This window comes from Callithrix jacchus, chromosome 5, assembly GCF_049354715.1.
Source record: "Callithrix jacchus isolate 240 chromosome 5, calJac240_pri, whole genome shotgun sequence".
Classification (NCBI taxonomy): Eukaryota; Metazoa; Chordata; class Mammalia; order Primates; family Cebidae; genus Callithrix; species Callithrix jacchus.
Genome location: NC_133506.1, coordinates 84,926,001 through 84,946,649, shown reverse-complemented (window position 1 = coordinate 84,946,649; position 20,649 = coordinate 84,926,001). Strand labels below are relative to the sequence as shown.

Sequence of the window (20,649 nt, the reverse complement as noted above, 5' to 3'; positions counted from 1 at the left end):
CCCTTCCATGTGGCTATTTGTTGGGCATGTAGATCTTTGGCATTTAGGGATTCTAGAATTTTAGGTGGTTTTTTTTTTTTTTTTTTTGAGATGGAGTGTTGCTCTGTAGCCTAGGCTAGAGTACAGTGGCGCGATCTCAGCTCACTGCCACCTCTGCTTCCCGGGTCCCAGTTCAAGCAATTCTCTGGCCTCAGCCTCCAGAGTAGCTGGGATTACAGGCACGTGCCACCATGCCCAGCTAATTTTTGGTAGAGGTGGGGTTTCACTGTGTTGGCCAGGCTGGTCTTGAACTCCTGACCTTGTGATCTGCCCGCCTTGGCCTCCCAAAGTGCTAGGATTACAGGTGAAAGCCACTGCGCCCAGCCTACAATTTTAGTTTTAAGTTGCTTTACGTCTGCTGTTAAATTGTTATGAGAGGTTCCCCAGAGGTGGTGTTTCACCTTATCCCAGCTGTGTGTTGATTGGTTCCATGGTAGAGAAGTGACGCAGATAGGCTTATGTTCCCAGTCACAGTTTAATTACTGTCAGAATGCCAGTGCATCTTGTCGCTCCACTACCTATTCCAAGGCAGCCTTGAGGGCTTGCAGATGTGCAAGAATCTTTTGATCTATACCCTGCTGTAAGAGAGGTTCATTAGACACATTTCTGGCCAAATTATCTACAAAGGTAGCTGTTTGTACTGGTTTAGTAGCATGCTACAGCAACACTAGCAGTTGCTAGGATGACTATGGCTGAGACTATAAAGGCTATAAGTGTAACTGTGAATCTTTTGTGTTTGACCTGGGACAGGGCACGTTCTAAGGTGGCAAGAGCCAAGGAACCTTGCCAATTGTGTGTTAAATTGCCTGGTAGGAAGCCTCAGATTGTCTCCTTAAAACCATTACACTAGTAATATTAGATATATTGTAATTAGTGACATCAGAGGCAAATCAAGCCTGTCGCTTCACTCGGGTCACAAACGTGGAGTTTTGGGGTGTAATGGAAATATCGGTTCCCATAAGGAAAACATATGGATGGGTAGTGCAAATTAGGCACTGATCTGTGTGATTATGATTAAAGGTCATAGTATAATTGATACTGGAATTATGATATGTTCCATGCCAGGTGTTAAGGGAGGTGCTAAGACGTCTGAGGTGCCATAAAGTGTCTTGGGGTGGCATGGGCTCTACTCAGGGTTTGGGATATCCCATCCCCCCATCGGCCAAAATCATAGGGGAATGGGGCGTGGCTACGAAACTGTTACTGATGCCATGATGGATGCAGATATCATTATGATCACCCTGCAAATGACCATGGGGCTCCAGTCTAAGATGTTATAATTGCCTAACTGGAGGCCACGGGCTTGTTCCCCATGACAGACCTCCCAGCCAAAGTGGAATCCATTGCTTTCCCATCTTGGTTCTTTATTTTCTTTTTTTTGACAGAGCCTTGCTCTGTCGCCCAGCTGGAGTGCAATGGCATGATCTTGGCTCACTGCAACCTCCGCTTCCTTGGTTCAAGTGGTTTCCCCGCCTCAGCCTCCCGAGTAGCTGAGACTGCAGGTGTGCGCCACCACACCCGGCTAATTTTTTTTTTTTGTATTTTAGTGGAGACGGGTTTCACCATGTTGGCCAGGATGGTCTCGATCTCCCGACCTCATGATCTGCCTGCCTTGGCCTCCCAAAGTGCTGGGTTTACAAACGTGAGCCACCATGCCCGCCCATCTTGGTTCTTTAGCACAGGGAGGAATGTTGGGGAAAGTGACATTGGTTGCATGGCCCAGTTTGAGGCTACTGACAACCAAGAAAGTTAAGGCATTTCCCTGGCCATAACGTAGCCATACTTGTGTTTGGGCGGGTACACAGTAAGTAACTTTGACAAAAGTAACTTTTATAACTTACACACGGTGGGAGGATAGTGGAGTGATAGGTATGTTACCTGACACCGTAGTCCAATGTGTATCATTAATGAGGGACCCCACTGGGGTAAATCTATCCCTCCCAGCCCAGCAGTTACATTATTAGAGGCTGGGAAGTGGGTGTCTGCCCAGGTGACAGGGCGAAAGAAAGGCGGGTCTAAGATATAATCCCAATAGAGTGTAGCAGGTAAAGGTTGCAGGCAAAGCGAGAGGATAAAAAGGATTAATACCCTACTCGAGTCACAATGTACAACAGACAGAATAGCAAGGAGCAAATTAGCTGGAGTGAATGGTGTCTGCATCCGGAGCAGGATTTGCTCAGCCTCCTGAGTTGTCTTCAGCGTCCCTTAGGTAACATCTGGGGGCTTGTGCTGTCCAAGAAAGTCACGTTGTTTGGGGCTTTGGGTCCTGCAGGGTCATTTTCTTCATTTCTGGTACTGGGTTGGGTCCTAGCCATGCCATGGTATAGTTTGATGCATTGTGCTGGAATGCAAAGATGACCTGAAGGGGCGTGAACACAAGCATATCCTCTTCCCCACGTTAGCAATTCATTTGGACCACACCGTACATTACTATTTATATCTTTCCATAAAACTTCAGGTTTTATATCTTGAGAGGTTTTAGCAAAGTGCTTTTCTACAGCTGATTGAAATTTATCATCTAAATTTTAAAAATTAAGGGTAAATGAGGCTTGTACTAGTAGTGTTGCAGGGTTCTTATACTACCACTTTTTTGTTTTCTGAGCATATTTTTTTTTTTTTTTTTTTGAGACGGAGTTTCGCTCTTGTTACCCAGGCTGGAGCGCAATGGCGCAATCTCGGCTCACTGCAACCTCCGCCTCCTGGGTTCAGGCAATTCTCCTGCCTCAGCCTCCCGAGTAGCTGGGATTACAGGCGCGCGCCACCGTGCCCAGCTAATTTTTTGTATTTTTAGTAGAGACGGGGTTTCACCATGTTGACCAGGATGGTCTGGATCTCTTGACCTCGGTGATCCACCCGCCTCGGCCTCCCAAAGTGCTGGTATTACAGGCATGAGCCACCGTTCTGAGCATATTTTTAAGGGTGGAGTGGGCATGTTCTATTATGGCCTGTCCTTGGGAATTTATATGGGATGACTGTGCAATGTTGGATGTTCAATGTGTGACAAAATTGTTGACATTGTGAGCTGGCATAAGCTGGACCATTATTCGTTTTAATTTTTCTGGGCTGCCCATAAATGGGCTAGCAGCTTCATTATCTCTAATGACTTTTCTTATCTCTTTATAAGCATCAAAAGAAATGGGGTCATGTACTGGATTGCCTTGTGGATCTTGCATTATTGGGCAGGCCAAGAGCTCCACTTCTAATGCTGCTTGCCTGCTTGCCCATAAAATATGTTTAATGATATACTGAGTAGACTCTCCAGGAGGAACACGTGCACTCATTAGATGAGTGTTGGTATCGATGGATACATATACATATCTTAGTTTTCCAAATTCAGGGATGTGTGTAACATCTGTTTGCCATAACTGATTAGGCTCTAGCCCTCTAGGGTTAACACCTGTTGAAGGAGGGGGCCATACCTGTGAGCTGACAATCTGGGCATTGCAGGATAATTTGTTTAGCTAGTCTCTGGGTAAGTTGAAATTGTTAGGTAAGTTTCTACAGTTTTGGTGGAAAAATTGATGTGATTGTGTGGTTTGGTCAAGCAGTGATGTCATGACCTGTAGGTCTGCTTGATCATTGCCCTAAGCCAGTGGACCAGGCAGTGAGCTATGGGCCTGAATGTGTGTAATAAAAATAGGATGTGTGCATTGATCTAGCAGTTGCACACAGGGTGGTCTCCAGAGTGGACTTAATGAGGGCTGTCTCAAGGCTCTGCAGTAAGTAAATAGAATAAGCAGAATCACTAACAATATTGATGGGCTAAGAGGAAAAAGTTTCCAGGGCCAATATTAAAGCTCCAACCTCAGCTCTCTGAGTGCTAGTAAATCCAGATCAAATGAGGGAATTATGTGGTCTCTACCAAAACATGCTTTTCTGTGTTTACCGGAGCCATCAGTAAACAGTGTTAAAGCATCAGATAATGGGGGATTGAACTATTTTTGTAGGCAAAACCACAGAAGTAGAAGATAAAACTGAAGGAATTTGTCAGTAGGAAAGGTATGCTGTATATGGCCTGTGTAATCAGAGAGAGCTATTTGCAGGTCCATAGATAATGGCAATACTGCTTTGAATTTCTTTTTATTTAAAGGAATCCTGATGATTTCAGGGTAATAACCTAGCAACTGATTACATTGTTTGCGACCTGAATAGATGACTTTACTGACTAACTGGATACAGGGAGAGTTTTAGTCCTGGTATGTGAGCAAAAAATCCATTCTAGAAAGCATAGCCCTGGGGCCATCTGTCCTATTAACTCTGTAGGGGAGTGTTTGGTGGGAAAAATAAACAATTGAATTGAATATTCTGGGTCTGTGCATTGTAGCTGCCTCTGAGAGATAGCTAGTTCTATCTCCTCAATTTCCCTTCTTACTGCAGGGGTTAAATACTTGGGAGAATCAGGGAAGCATTGCCTTTTAAGATAGAAAACAGGTTTTGCAATTTACAGTAGTTAGGCCCAAGGTGAGGTGAAGCCAGTTAACACTGCCCAATAATTTTTGATAATCATTTAAGGTATGTAAGTTGCTAGTATTAATTTAACCTTTTGAGATCTTACTGACTGGGAGCTTAGTATGTATCCAAGGAGAGGACATTTGTAATTTTTTAGGTGCTATGATTTGGACAAAGGCATATAAACTTTAAAAGTACTGACCCTGTTGGGGCCGCTAATAAAATATCATCCATAAAATAAATAATCTTGCAGTTAGGAAATTCTACTGGGGAGCAAAGCCTGATATACATGATACTGACACGTGGAAGAACTGTTCAGCATTCCTTGAGGAAGCACTTTCCAATTAAATCGGCAAGCTGGCCTTTGATTATTGATAACTGGTAATGTAAACACAAATTTTTCTCTGTCCTGTTCTGCAAGAGTAATAGTATAAAAACAGTCTTTTAAGTCAATAACAATTATAGGCCAATCTTGAGGAATCACTGTGGGGGAAGGGAGGCCCTGTTGAAGGGGCCCCATAGGTTGCATAGCCTGTAAGTCATGAGAAGTCTCCATTTGCCAGACTTTTGGGAATGATAAAAATGGGTGCATTCTAAGGGCTGTTAGATGGTTCTATATGGCTGGCTTTTAATTGCTCCTCAACTAATTTATGGGCTCTCTGTAATTTCTCTCCCTTCAGAGGCCACTGTTCTACCCAAATAGGGTCTTGAGAGAGCCACGTCAGGGGTAGGAGAGGAATAACAGTGGCCATTATTAGAAGGTGGTTTGCTGTTCACATAATTTATCAAACTCTGCCCTCCAGAGGAGGTAGTGACTGGTGATTAAAGTTGTTTTAGCTAGCATTGACCAGTCCCATGGTGTCATATGGAAGTTGTTTGCTATGGCTTCAATTAATCCTTTTGTAAATGGTCTAGCAGCTCCATTATCCCCTAATGACCTTTTTCTGTTCTAAGATCCCACAGAGGATACCACATTACATTTTGTTGTCATTTCTCTTTAGGCATCTCTTGGCTATGACAATTTCAAAAAACTTTTAAAAAGTAAAAACTTAATGTTATAATTGTCATATTAAATTTCAGCCTAATTGATTATTTCAATTTATCTTAAGTGCTATGATGTGTCCTGAAGCATAGTGGAACCCTTTGTCTAATTTTTATCATATATTTGTTTGATTTTTATTTCTTTTTAAGAACTCATCAGTTCTAATGTCTTCTTTGCTTTATTTTTATTTACTTATTTTTTTTAAAAAAAAAACAGGGTTGAGAGAATGATCCAAGATGGCCGATCGCTAACATCCAGGGATTGCAGCTCTCAGGGAAAGCGCGGAGAACTAGAGGACGCCACACTTTCAGACAAATTCTGGTTGCTCACGGAGCAGAAGATCCCCCAGTGGAGGAAACACACGGGTGGCCAGCGCAACTCCCATGGCCAGCGCAGCGGTTCCTCCGGCACCTCGGCGCGGCAGCTCTCGGAGCAGAGTAAACAGGTTCGGAGGACCCACATGGGTCCCCAACACAACACCAGAGCCCGGCGCAGCGGCAGTGACGGCACCTCGGCACAGAGTAAATGGGACCGGTTCCCCTTCTGACCGAGGTTTGGAGCCCCGGGAGACAGAGTCGCCTACTACGGACACAAGAAGGAAGTCAGACAGGAGAATCCTGGGCAGAAAAGCACCATCCGTTTTAACGCCGCTGCTCTGGCCCTGGGAACTAACAACCTGGACGTCCACTCAAGAGACCTAATCTGAAAGTTGGTAAATTCAAAGACGACAGGAGGATAAATTTACAATGACGGGAAGAAACCAGCGTAAAAAAGCTGAGAATACTCAAAGTCAGAACGCCTCTCCCTCTAAAGATGATCACAGTTCCACATCAACAATGGAACAAGGCTTGATGGAGAACGAGCGCATCCTGATGACAGAATCACTCTTCAAGGAATGGTTAATAACAAACTTCGGTGAGTTAAAAGAACATGTTGTAGCCCAACGTAAAGAAACTAGGAACTTTGAAAAAAAGTTTGATGAAATCCTATTGAGAATAGACAACTTAGAGAGGAGTATGAGTGAAATAATGGAACTGAAGAATAATACAATACAGGAACTCCGAGAAGTATGCACAGGTTTAAACACTCGAATTGTTCAAGCAGAATAAGGGATATCAGAGGTCAAAGTCCAACTTAATGAAATAAAATGCGAAGAAAAGATTAGAGAAAAAAGGATAAAAAGGAATGAGCAAAGTCTCCAAGAAATGTGGGACTATGTGAAAAGACCAAATTTACGTTTGATAGGTGTACCTGAATGCGACGGAGAGAATGAATCCAAGCTGGAAAATACCCTTCAGGATATTATTCAGGAAAATTTTTCTAAACTAGCAAAGCAGGTCAACATTTAACCCCAGGTAATACAGAGAACACCACAAAGATATTCCTCAAGAAGAGCAACCCCAAGGCACATAATCGTTAGATTCGCCAGGGTTGAAACGAAGGAGAAAATACTAAGGGCAGCCAGAGAGAGAGGTCAGGTTACCCACAAAGGCGAGCCTATCAGACTTAGAGCAGATCTCTCAGCAGAAACTCTACAAGCCAGAAGAGAGTGGGGGCCAATATTCAACATCCTCAAAGAACAGAACCTTCAGCCCAGAATTTCATATCCAGCCAAACTAAGCTTCACAACTGAAGGAAAAATAAAATCTTTTATGAACAAGCAAGTACTCAGAGACTTTATTACCACCAGGCCTGCTTTACAAGAGCTTCTGAAAGAGGCATTACATACAGAAAGAAACAACCAGTATTAGCCTTACTAAAAATATACCAAAAAGTAAAGAGCACCAACATAAAGAAGAATTTTCATCAACGAGTGGATCAAACAGCCAGTTAACATCAAATGGCAGTAACCCTAAATTTAAATCGACTAAATCCCCCAATCAAAAGACACAGCCAAAACCCAACGGCATGTTACATCCAGACCTGTTTCACATGCAAGGATACACAAAGACTCAAAGGAATGGAGAAAGATTTACCAACCAAATAGAGAGCAAAAATAAATAAATAAAAAGCAGGAGTTGCAATTCTCGTATCGGATAAAATAGATTTTAAAGCAACAAAGATATAGTGATAAAAGGATCAATGCAACAACAAGAGCTAATGATCCTAACACCCAGATACGAGACTTAGATTCAATGAGACAGAAAATTAATAAGGATATCAAGGACTCGAACTCAGATCCGGAACAAGTAAACTTAATAAATATTTATAGAGCTCTCCACTTCAGATACACAAAATATACATTCTTGTCAATACCACATCACACCTACCCATAAGTTTAAATGAAACATTGATTGGCCATTATTAATACCAAGTTTTTTCAAAATAAAGCAATATTTCCATTTACTCTCCCTCTTTCTCTTTCTCTTTCTTCCTCTCCTTTACTTATTATTTTTTTTCTTTCCTTCTCTCAAAAAAAATCAACTTGTAAACCTCTAGATCCAGGTCGGCAATGTCTCTCTCATTGCTTGATTTCCTTCCTTCCCTTCCCTCCCTCCCTCCCTCCCCGCTTTCTCCCTTCCTTCCTTTCTTCATCCCTTCCTTCCTCCCTACCGTCCTTCTTCCCTCCCTTCCTCCCCCCCCCGCAAAAAAAAAAAAAAACGGTTTAATTTTTCATCCAGGCTCAAGCAATTTTCCTGCCTCAGCCTCCCGAGTAGCTGGGATTACAGGCGCCTGCTGCGATGCCCAGCTAATTGTTTATATTTTTAGTAGAGAAAGGGTTTCACCCATGTTGGCCAGACTGGTCTTGAACTCCTGACCTCAGGTGATCCACCCACATTGGCCTCCCAAAGTGCTGGGATTACAGGTGTGAATGCTAAAATAATCTGAATATATCGTGGACTTTAGTTAATAATACTGTATCAGTTGGCCTCCCAAAGTGCTGGGATCACAGGTGTGAACCACCCACCACACCTGGTCTGCCCATATTCTTTATTGCCGACTTTTCAGTAGCAAGAGGGTGACTCTGGTGTCAAATATTGAGAAGACAAGCAAGAAAATTAGGTGGTCTGTGACTTTAAGCTTTCAAAATTTTCATATAACCTTAATAGATATTCTGATGTTGTTTTGTGTTTACCTTTGAACTTTTAAAATGAAAACTAAATGTATGTTTGAGTCAACGCCATTTAAAATAAATTTCTGGGCCGGGCATGATGGCTCACGCCTGTAATCCCAGCACTTTGGGAGGCCAAGGCAGGCAAATTGCTTGAGGCCAGGAGTTCGAAACTAGCCTGTCCAACATGGCAAAACCCCATTTCTGCTTTAAAAAAAAAAAAAAAAATAGCAAAGCTTGGTGGTGCATGCCTATAATACTACTTTCTTGGGAGGCTGAGGCACAAGAATTGCTTGAACCCAGCAAGCAGAGGTTGCAGTGAGTTGAGATCGTGCCACCGTACTCTAGCTTGGGCGATACAGGAAGACTGTCTCAAAAAAATAAAAAATAAACAAAGTAAATTCCTGATTAAATATTTTAAATTTTATTTTGAGGCCGGGCATGGTGGCTCATGCCTGTAATGCCAGCACTTTGGGAGGCCGAGGCGGGTGGATCACTTGAGGTCAGGAATTCAAAACCAGCCTGTCCAACATGGCAAAACCCCATCTCTACTAAAAATAAAAAGTTAGCCGGGCATGGTGCTGCATGCCTGTAATCCCAGCTACTCAGGAGGCTGAGGCAGGAGAGTTGCTTGAACCTGGGTCGTGAGCCAATATCGTGCCACTGCACTCCAGCCTGGGCAACAAGAGCAAAACTCCATCTCAAAAAAAAAAAAAAAGTTTTTCTTGAAATGCAGTAAGTATGAAATTCAAAAGGAAAAAAATGAAAAAAGTGTAGTTAAAAATAGTGTCCCTCTCACCTCTTATCTCTTAGACACTCATTTCTCTCTAAGAGTCAACTTCTATAAGCTTCTATCTAATGTATTCTAGAGCTGTTCTGTGCATGTTTTTTAGTTTATTTTTATTTAATTTAAAAAATTAACATGCAGTAGTGACTTATTTTGATACGCATTTCTATGAACTTATTTTTCGGTATAAATTTTTTTTTAAATTTTACTTTAAGTTCCAGGATACATGTGCAGAATGTGCAGGTTTGTTACATAGGTATACATGTGCCATGGTGGTTTGCTGCACCTATCAACCCATTGTCTAGGTTTTAAGCCCTGCATGCATTAGATATTTGTCCCAATGCTCTCCCTCCCCTTGCCCCCGACCCCTGACAGGCCCCTGTATGTCATGTTCCCCTCCCTGTGTCCATGTGTTCTTAGTGTTTAACTCCAACTTATAAGAACATGCAGTTATTTTATTTATTTATTTATTTATTTATTTATTTTTGAGACAGAGTCTTACTCTGTCGCCCAGGCTGGAGTGCAGTGGTGACACCTTGGCTCAGTGCAACCTCTGCCTCATAGGTTCAAGTGATTCTCCTGTCTCAGCCTCCCGAGTACCTGGGTTCTCAGACATGTACTATCACACCTGGCTGATTTTTGTATTTTTCTGTAGAGATAGGGTTTCTTGATGTTGGCCACTTAGCTCAAACTGATGTCAAGTGATCTGCCCGCCTTGGCCTCCCAAAGTGCTGGGATTACAGGCATGAGCCACCATGCCTGGCCTAGTTCTATGAATTTTAACACATGCATAGATTCTTGTAACTGCCACCACAGTCTGCCTGCAGAACAGGATTTGAATTTAAATGTTCAAAAAATACATTTTTTAGAGGGGAGATAGAGAAATATTTTAGCCTTTTTCAAAAATTAAAGCACACTTAAGATACAATGAAAGTCACCCATTTACATGTACAGTTTATCAGCACCATAAGGGTGAAAGGAAAAGTACAATTTGAGTATTGACAAAATGCATCATAGTGTAGCCAGCACAACAACCAGTGTATGGCTTCTGACAATCATTGATCTTTTCCTTTTCTTCAGATTTGCTTTTTCCAGAATGTCCTATATATGGAAGGCTTTTGAGTATGGCTTCTTTTCACTTGGCATAATGAATTTGAGATTCATCTCCATTATTACTTATATGAATAATTTGTTTCTTTTTAGAGCTGAGTCATATCTCATTGTATAGAGTGGTACCATAGTTTTCGAAGGTCATTTCCCAGTTGACAGACATTTGGATATTTTCTAGTGTACAAATAAAGTTGTTATAAACATTCACAGACAGGTGTTTTTATGAATGTGAGTTTTCATTAGGTTAAATGCCTACGGACAGTATTGCTGGGTTGTGCAGTAAGTGCGTGTTTTAACTATTTTTTTTCTTTTTTTGGCTCCTGATTAAAACAACTGAAAGTGTAGCTTAACTTTATAGGAAATTTCCAGATATTTTCCCAAAGTTGACTGTACTATTTTATGTTCCCACCAGCAATGTATGAAAGTTGTTCATCTGAAATTTTATCAGAGGAGTGTTCACACCTGTAAACCCAGCACTTTGGGAGGATAAGGTGGGCAGATCATTTGAGCCCAGGAGTTCAAGACCAGCCTGGGCAATATGGCAAAACCCCATGTCTACGAAAAATACAAAAATTAGCTTGGTGTGGTGGCGTGCACCTCTAGTCCTAGCTACTCGGGCGCCTGAGGTGGGTGGATTGCTTAAGCCCAGGACTGTTGAGCCTGGAGTGAGCTGTGATGGTGTCTGTCATAGCACTCCAGCCTGGGCAACTGAGGGAGACCGGAGACCGTGTCTCCAAACTAACAAGTAAAAAAGAAATAAGTGGTATTAGCTTTTTTTTTTTTTTTTTTTTTTTAAGTGAGACAAAGTCTCAGTCTGTTGCCCAGGCTAGAGTGCAGTGGCGTAATCTTGGCTCACTGCAACATCTGCTGCCCGGGTTCAAATGATTCTCCTGCCTTGGCCTCCCAAGTAGCTGGTATTACAGGTGCCTGCCATCACACCTGGCTAACTTTTGTATTTTTTAGTAGACATGGGGTTTCACTGAGTTAGCCAGGCTGGTCTTGAACTCCTGACCTCATGATCCACCCACCTCAGCTTCCCAAAGTGCTAGAATTACCAGGCATGAGCCACCGTGCTGGGCCGAATTTTTCTTTTTTAAATACTATTTTAATAGGCATGTGGTGGTAATTCCTTGTGGTTCTAGTTTGTATTTCCTTAATGGTTAATGATCTTGATTGTATTTTCATGTGCTTGCTTGCCACCTGTATATCATTGAGGAAATGTCTGTTTAAATATTATGCCCACTTTAAAAATTGAGGGTTTTTTCCCCCCTCTTTTGAAAATTCTGTGTATTTTCTGGATACAGTTTTTAATCAGGTATGGATTTGTTTAGTATTCATTGGCTTCTGATTTTTTTTTTTTAAAAGGAATATGATTTGTAAATATTTTCTCCCAGTCCAGCTTATCAGTTTTTTTATTTCGTATTTGATTGTGCTTTTGGGTTGTCTCTAAGAAAATATTTGTCTAGCCTGTGGCCACAAAGATTTTCTCCTGCATTTTTTTTTTTTCTAGAATATATCATTTTCAGTGTTACATTTAGGTCTGCAGTGCATTTGGAGTTAATTGGATTGAGGCTCTTTTTTTGTTTTGCATATGGACACCTTGTTCTAGTACCATTTATTGAAAACACTGATTTCTCTGTTGAATTGTCTATATTATTAATCCTGATTTGTATTGCATCTGACAGATCCAGAATGATTTGAAAAGTTAATTAGCTTACTGTATTTAAAAATCTGCTAAGTGTCTTATTTGAAACCTGGCATTTGCTGACAGCAGTTTTTTATCTACAGAAGGGTTTTCCAAAATAACTTTAAGCCTAAGATTAAAAGAAGATTTTGCTAATGATTCATTATCTGTTTGGAAAAACTTGCGTGATTTTTCATGCATCAAATATGAGCCGAAATGGTTTTTCCTAGAAGGTGCCCATTTTCTTTTTTGTAGAATTACTTGGTAGTTCTCTAATAATCTGTGTTTGGGCTTTATATCATCTTTGATAGTGATACATTTTGGGGCAATTCTCTTTTTGTTTAAAACTATCATATAGTTGTCCTAAGTTGAGTACTTCTAGGCCAGGCTTGATGGCTTATGCCTGTAATCCTAGAACTTTGAGAGGCAGAAGCAGGAGGATCACTTGAACCCAGGAGTTTGAGACCACCTAAATCAGAATCAAAAACATAGCCAGCTAGTGTGGTGCATGCCTGTTGTTCTAGCTACTTGGGAGGCTGAGATGGGAGGATTGCTTGAGCCCAGGAGTTCAAGGTTACAGTAAACGATGGTGGCTCCACTGCACTCCAGCCTGTGTGACAGAGAGAGACTCTCTCTAAACAAACTGACTGAAAGTTTAATTACTTAAAAAAAAGGGGGGGCCTGGCGTGGTGGCTCACACCTGTAATCCCAGCACTTTGGGAGGCCGAGGCAGGCGGATGATGAGGTCAAGAGATCGAGACCATCCTGGTCAACATGGTGAAACCCCATCTCTACTAAAAATACAAAAATTTAGCTGGGCACGGTGGCACGTGCCTGTAATCCCAGCTACTCAGGAGGCTGAGGCAGGAGAATTGCTTGAACTCAGAAGGCGGAGGTTGCGGTGAGCCAAGATCGCGCCATTGCACTCCAGCCTGGGTAACAAGAGCGAAACTCCGTCTCAAAAAAAAAAAAAAAAAAAAAGGTAGTACACAATTATTGTTGTTAGGGTGAGGGTTTTCTTATTTTTCTTATTTTTATTTTTTTGGTTGGAGGAACTTTTGGTTGGAGGAACTCTTGTTTGTCAGCCAACCATGATTGCAGTGGCTCAGTCAACTCGCTGAAGTCTTAAAACCCTGGGCTGAAGTGATCCTCCTGCTTCAGCCTCCCAAGTAGCTAGGACTGTAGGACTACGATGACAGGCACACGGCACGATGCCCATCTAATTTTTTTTGTTTTATGGACAAGATCTCGCTATATTGCCCAGGCTGATGTCCAACTACCTGGCCTCCAACTGTGCTCCTACTTCAGCCTCCCAAAGTGCTGGCATTACAGGCATGAGCCACTGTGCCTGGTTTATTTTTTATCTTTCACTGTAGAGTGAAAGAATTGCTATTTGGCTGTACATTGGGGTTCTGTAATATGATGAGGTATGAGTTTATCTCAGTATTTGGATATTTATTATTTATTGATTTAGTTTAGAAGTACTTTGCAATTAACACCTTTAAAGTAACTTAAAATTTTAAGTGTTACAGTATAAATTAAAATGCCAAGAAGCAGATGTTTTGGAGGTTAATTGAAGACAGACTTTGAGGCTGGGCCTCATGACTCACGCCTATAATCCCAACACTTTGTGAGGCCGAGGCGGATGGATCAGTTGAGGTCAGGAGCTCAAGACCAGCCTGGCCAACATGGTGAGATCCCGTCTCTACTAAAAATATAAAAATTAGATGGGTGTGGTGGGGTGTGCTTGTAGTCCCAGCTATTCAGGAGGCTGAGGCAGGAGAATCCCTTGAATCCGGGAGGCAGAGTCTGCTATGAGCTGGTAGCGTGCCACTGCGCTCTCGAGTGGGCGACAGACCAAGACTCCATCTCAATAAGACATAACAAAAATAAGACAGACTTTCAGGATTAATAGCTGCTTAAAAAAATTTTTTTTTTTTGAGATGGAGTTTCGCTGTTGTTACCCAGACTGGAGTGCAATGGCACAATCTCGGCTCACCGCAACCTCCGCCTTCTGAGTTCAAGCAATTCTCCTGCCTCAGCCTCCTGCGTAGCTGGGACTACAGGCGCACACTACCATGCCCAGCTAATTTTTGTATTTTTTAGTAGAGATGGGGTTTCACCATGTTGACCAGGATGGTCTTGATCTCTTGACCTCGTGATCCATCCGCCTTGGCCTCCCCAAAGTGCTGGGATTATAAGCGTGAGCCATTGTGCCCGGCCTAAATTTTTAAAATAATTTGTTGGTCACTGCCTTTTTTCATTTCTAAAATGACTACTCTTAAGTGCCTTCTTTTGTTGTCTTTGGAAAATGTACTCTTGTCCCTTGCTATTCCATTTTTCTCCTTTATTTCCCCTTTCTTTATTTGGATAGACTTTGCCAATCAATTTTATTTTTATTATTTTTATTGCAGTAAAATACATGTAACATAAAGTTGATCACTTTAACTATTTTAAAGTATATGGTTCAAGCCACGTGTAGTGGTGTGGCGCCTGTAGTTCCAGCTGGTCAAGAGGCTGATGCTGCGCTCCTTGAGCCCAGGACTTTGAAGGCAGCCTGGGCAACATAGCGAGACCCCTTCTCTTAATAGAAGTGTACAGTTCAGTGGCATTAAATACATTAACAATATTATATGACCATCACCACCGCCATCTTGTTCTAGAACTTGTTCATTACTGCCACACCATTTTAGCACCTAATTGATCCCTAGTGTTTGGCTGCCATATTAAGTATTAGGTTTGTAAGAGATAAACAAGACTCAGTTCTTGTCCTCAAAGACTCAGTCTAGTGAGAGAAACCTAGTATTTATGATACAATGTGGCAAATTACATGTTAGAGCTCCCCATCATTTAATTTTATTTATTCAATTAGAATTTTAATTTTACCTTGAAAAAGCAGAGTAACTTTTTGTTAGGTTAACATTGAAGATGTCATATCATTCCACACACTGAATTCATTTGGGCTAGACCGAAGTCCTTTAGTCTTTTGATTTAGGTCATTGTGGATTTAGGTCATGAGGACTCACAAGTCCTCATGCCCTATACTTTATGACAAGAAGGGAACCAGAAAGTTGATATTTTGATTTAAAACCAAATTATGAGCTATTCCTTCATAATGAAGCAGGGAGATCTGTGAAAACTATGATTGGAGGGAATTTCTTAGTTGTCTGCAACTATCATTTGTCGAAACTGTTTTTCCTTATTTTAGTTGTGGTGACACCTTGCTTGATTATGATCAAATACAGCATTGTACAGGCATGTTTATTTCTCTTGGCCGATCATCTTGAGGAATAGTTGCTTTGGAAGCTGTCAAGAGCTTATTTTTAATTTCTTGAAAAGCTGGGAGGTATCAGTTGATATAAAGTTTAATGTCAGCAGTTTTAGTTTAAAATAATGTTATCAGATTGAGCAGTATTTTTCAAAATACTATGACTTATTTACTTCATTATTAAAGACTCAATGTAATATTGCTTATAAAAGTAAAACAGGCTGGGCGTGGTGGCTCACACCTGTGATCCCAGCACTTCAGGAGGCCAAGGTGGGTGGATTGCCTGAGCTCAGGAGTTTGAGACTACCTGGGCAATGTGACAAAATGCCATCTCTACTAAAATATAAAAAATTAGCTGGAACTGGTGGATGCTTGTAGTCCCAGCTACTTGGGAGGCTGAGGCACAACAATCACTTGAGCCCTGGAGGCAGAGGTTGTGGTTAGCCAAGATCGTGCCACTGCACTCCAGCTTGGGCGACAGAGTAAGACTCCGTCTCAGGAAAAAAAAAAAAAAAAAGGCAAAACAGCATGGTTCTTTGTTTATAAGATTGTGTCGTCTTCCTAATGTAGTCAGGCCAAAAGAGTTGGTGTCCCAAACGGTTAATAGTGTTTTAGTTTACAATTTCAACACTTGTTAGGAGAATAAAAGTTCATATTACTAGGCCTAGATTCCTAATAAGCTGTATTTTGTTGTGTTTGAAATAGGGGCTCATTCTGTCACCAGGCTTGGAGTGCAGAGGCTTGATCATGGCTTACTGCAGCCTCAAACTCCTGGTCTTAAGTGATCCTCCCACCTCAGCCTCCTGAGTAGCTGGGTCTACAGGCTCAACCACAATGTGTGGCTAATTAAAAAAAATTTTTTTTTGTAGAAACAGGGTCTCACTGTATTCCCCATGCTGGTCTTGAACTCTTGTGCTCAAGTGATCTTTCTGTCTTAGGCTCCCAAAGTGCTAGGATTACAGGCGTGAGCCACTGTGCCCAGTCCTAATACATTTTTATAATTTTTTTTCTTTTTTGGGGGTAGGGGACCAAGTCTCACTCTGTCACCCAGACTAGAGTGCAGTGGCCCGATTTCAGCTCGCTGTAACCTCAACCTCCCAGGTTCAAGTGATTCTCCTGACTCAGCCTCCTGAGTAGGTGGGATTACAGGCGCGTGACACCACACCCGGCTAATTTTTGTATTTTTAGTAGAGGCAGGGTTTCACCATGTTGGTTGGGCTTGTCTTGAGCCCCTGATCTCGTGATTTGCCCGCCTTGGCCTCCCAAAGTGCTGGGATTACAGGTGTGAGCCACCTCGCCCGACTGTGTGGTGTGGTTTTGATTGCCTACTGAAAAAGAATTATTGCAGTGTCCTTTTAGGTAAAAATAATAATAACAATAATAAAGAAAAGTTTAAAATAACCCTGAGTTTGGTTAGGCTGTTAATAAATTTGACTTACTGTTTTTGAAAAATAACTGTAATCATCTTTTTTCAGGGTAATCACTTTGATCAGTATGAGGAAGGACACTTGGAAATTGAACAAATGTCACTTGACAAGCCTATAGAATTGGTAAGATAATCAGTGCTTAATTTCAGGTCTTAGCCAGTTAGTTAGGTAGCATTCGTGTGATACTTGATGTGAATGAAGTTAAACTTACTGTACCAGTAGTACAGTTTAGAGTTGTTTTCTTGCATGCCAAATAGAGTTTGAGATATAATCTGATATTTAATACGTTGGGAAATCAGTCCAAAAAAATCTAGAAACACATTAGAATTTTGATGAAAAAATATCTTTTTGGCCCATATTGATACATGTTGAAGGTAGCAAGTTAAAAAATTAGCTGGGCACAGTGGCGCATGCCTGTAATCCCAGCTACTCAGGAGGCTGAGGCAGGAGAATTGCCTGAACCCAGGCTGCGAAAGTTGCGGTGAGCCGAGATCAAGCCATTGCACTCCAGCCTGGGTAACCAGAGTGAAACTCGGTCTCAAAAAGAAGAAGAAGAACAGTAAACATTGCAATGTCCAAATCTTCGTTAGTCTTCCACTTTATTGCTTAGATGCTTCTTTGGTGTTGGTAAGGTCGTGGGCTGCTTTTTCCTTTATTTCTGAATCGTCATTAATTCATTAGGTCACCCTGCCGATGGTGAAGGTGTCTGGGGAACCTGGTGTTACTCAGCACTGCTCTGCTTGGTGGCCGGAGCAGGGCTCTCAGTTGGTGCCTCACCTGCCTTGGCCTCTTTGCCATCTTGTGAAGGAGCGTTAGGAGGACGTGGGCGACGCCAGTAATTGTAGGGATGCCGGTATTTACAACGAACAGACGGCTGGTTTGGAACACTGGAGGCTTGCTGATTCTCTATCTTCAGCCTCTCCAACTGCTGGGGCAGGTCATGGGCGAGGAGGTCCCCTGCTACGGTACCTTGGGCGGTAAGTTGGATTTCGATGAACCGGTCCCTTAAGTTGTGCTCCCTCTGGGACGCCATCCTTCATCTCTCCAATCTCACCAGCCTGTATTCTGTTGGGATGGGGTCAGACCCGTGAGAAACGGTCACAGGTCTGTCCCATATGATAAGGCGGGAACCGCCGTTGCCGGTACTGAGGGCGATACTAGGGGTGGTGCAGCTGATTCTGGGCCCCCGAGAACTGCCTATCAGTGGCGGGGCGGGGGGGGGGGTCAGAATTTTCACTGCCGCTGCTCTCTTCCTCCTCCCCAGTGTAATTTTGGGGAGGGCCACGGCGCCTTCCATAGCAGCCATGTCTGTAAAGGCGCCGATCAGCAGCGTAACGACTCCCTTCCACGGGACATCCATCCGGGCCAGTCACACTGGCTGCTTCTGCCCCCTTCTTTCCTTCAACCACATCAAACTCTACAGTTTCTCCATCTCCTACACTGCGCAGATATTTCCGTGGGTTATTTTTCTTGATGGCAGTCTGATGTACAAATACATCTTCTTTGGTGACATTTCGATTTATAAATCCGTATCCATTTCTGATGTTGAACCATTTGACATTGCAAAGGACTTTGGTGGTGAGAACTTTTTTCACCGCATCTTCGCTGCCGGTGGCGGTGGCTAAAGAGGTGGCGGCCACGTCCCCACAGGGGTTTCCTGTGACAAGGGCAGCCGACACCTGTGGCCGCAGCCTGGGGCACACCGCTGCCCGCAGGGCTCTTGGGCGCGGGGTCCTGGGGAGCCGCGGTGGCCCCCTCCACCAGAGCCTGTGGGAGGGTGGTGGTGGTGGTGGTGGTGGCCTCGCCCGCCTGGCTCATGCCTCCTTCTCCGCTCTCCTCCCGTGCCTCGGTAGCGGTTGGTCAGCGATTAGCGTGGCTGGTGGTCGCAGTGGCCGGGGCTTGCTCTCGGGGAGGCCAGGGCAGATCTCATGGCACAGGTGGCGGCGGCCGACGTGGGGTCTCACGGCGGAAGCGACTTGAGGAGGCTGGGGCAGATCCCGTGACGCAGGTGGCAGCGGCCGAGGTGGGGTCTCGCGGAGGAGGCAACTCGAGCTTCAGGCTGCGCGCTTGCTCTTGGGCTCCTCGCTCGATCTTACTGCCGAAGGTGCTTCATCTTATTCCAGTGTCTGGCATAAGCATATGGTGCATAGCGATGGTTTTAAAATTGAAGTGGGGTTGGGACCCGTGGCTCACACCTGTAATCCCCGAATTTTGGGAGGCTGAGGTGGGCGGCTCACTGAGATCAGGAGGTCGAGACCAGCCTGACGAACTTGGTGAGACTCTGTCTCTACTAAAAGTACAAAATTAGCCGGGCGTGGTGGTGCATGCCTGTAATCCCACCTTCTCAGGAGGCTGAGGCAGCACAATCACTTGAACCCGGGAGGCGGAGGTTGCAGTGAGCCAAGATCACGCCATTGCACTCCCTGCCTGGAGTGCAACAAGAGGGAAACTCCATCTCAAAAAAATTAAATTGAAAATGGAAGGGATCCGAGTGAAAAAGAAAACTGAAGGGATTCCAAGAATCACCTCATTTGGATGGACCTATCATAATTGTATTTCTGATATCAGTGCTGACTTCCTCTCACATTTCACAGGAAGCTAGACTTCTTTTTTTTTTGAGATGGAGTTTTGCTGTTGTTACCCAGACTGGAGTGCAATGGCATGATCGAGGCTCACTGCAACCTCCGCCTTCTGGGTTGGAGCAATTCTCCTGCCTCAGCCTCCCGAGTAGCTGGGACGACAGGCGCGCACCACCATGCCCAGCTAATATTTGTATTTTTAGTAGAGACGGGGTTTCACCTTGTTGACCAGGATGATCTCGATCTCTTGACCTCGTGATCCACCCGCCTCGGCCTCCCAAAGTGCTGGGATTATAGGCGTGAGCCACTGCGCCCGGCCAGAAGCTAGACTTCTTAAATCTTGAAGTTTCCTTGGTGGGTTTTATTTAAATTGAGTTAAAATAAGTATTTTACAGGGAAAAACTTCAAAACACTTTGCAACTTTGGGAAGAAAGTTAAATAAAACACCCTAGCCCCAAATTAAGTTCCCACTGAAATGAAAGACTTTTGCTCCTTTAAAAAAAAAAAAAAAATTCCATATATAGTAAATAATGACTGTTTTCTTTTGGAGATTAATTTAGAAACGTAATCCCTATTTAAGAGCTTTTATATGCAGTCATGCATTGCTTGCCATGTGAGGAGGAGCTTGAGAAATGTGTCACTAGGTGATTTCATCATTGTGCTAACATCATAGCATTTACTTACACAAACCTAGATGGTATAGCCTACAGCACACCTAGGCTATATGGTATGGCCTATGACCCCTAGGCTACAAATCTGTACTGTATGTTACTGTACTGAATACTGAAGGTAATTGTAACTCAATGGCAAGTGTTTGTGTATGTAAACATGGAAAAGGTGTAGTAAAAATACTGTATAAAAGTAAAAATAGGGGCTGGGCACAGTGGCTCACACCATTGTAATCCCAGCATTTTGGGAGGCTCAGGTGGGTGGATCACCTGAGTTCAAGAGTTCAAGACCAGCCCGGCCAACATGGCAAAAACCTGTCACTACTAAAAATACAAGAAGTAGCTGAGTGTGGTGGCGCATGCCTGTAATCCCAGCTACTCAGGAGGCTGAGGCAGGAGAATCGCTTGAACCCAGGAGGTAGAGGTTTCGGTGAGCTGAGGTCAAGCCACTGCATTCCAGGCCAGGAGACAGAGCGAGCGAGACTCCATCTCAAAAAAAAAAAAGAAAAAGATTTTTTTAAAAAGTCTAATTTTCCTTTAGTCA

General features: G+C 43.1%; 1 protein-coding gene and 1 pseudogene across 46 annotated transcripts in view; one reads left to right on the top strand and one right to left on the bottom strand.

The window, feature by feature from the left end:
* Positions 1-20,649, top strand: part of LOC103790533 (leucine-rich repeat-containing protein 37A2) — an 83,655-nt gene that overhangs the window by 10,460 nt on the left and 52,546 nt on the right. For 16 of the 46 annotated variants that reach the window (XM_078373268.1, XM_078373264.1, XM_078373270.1 and 13 more), the window contains 3 exons: positions 5,747-6,445; positions 16,907-16,981; positions 17,540-17,835. The exons of 4 other annotated variants lie outside the window; for them this stretch is intronic. The gene's annotated coding sequence lies outside the window, so the exon portion shown is untranslated. The remainder of the gene's footprint in view (positions 1-5,746; positions 6,446-16,906; positions 16,982-17,539; positions 17,836-20,649) is intronic. 26 more of the 46 variants (XM_078373271.1, XM_078373292.1, XM_078373288.1 and 23 more) reach the window with 3 other exon arrangements.
* On the bottom strand, positions 17,503-18,845 carry LOC100410195 (Y-box-binding protein 3 pseudogene; annotated as a pseudogene).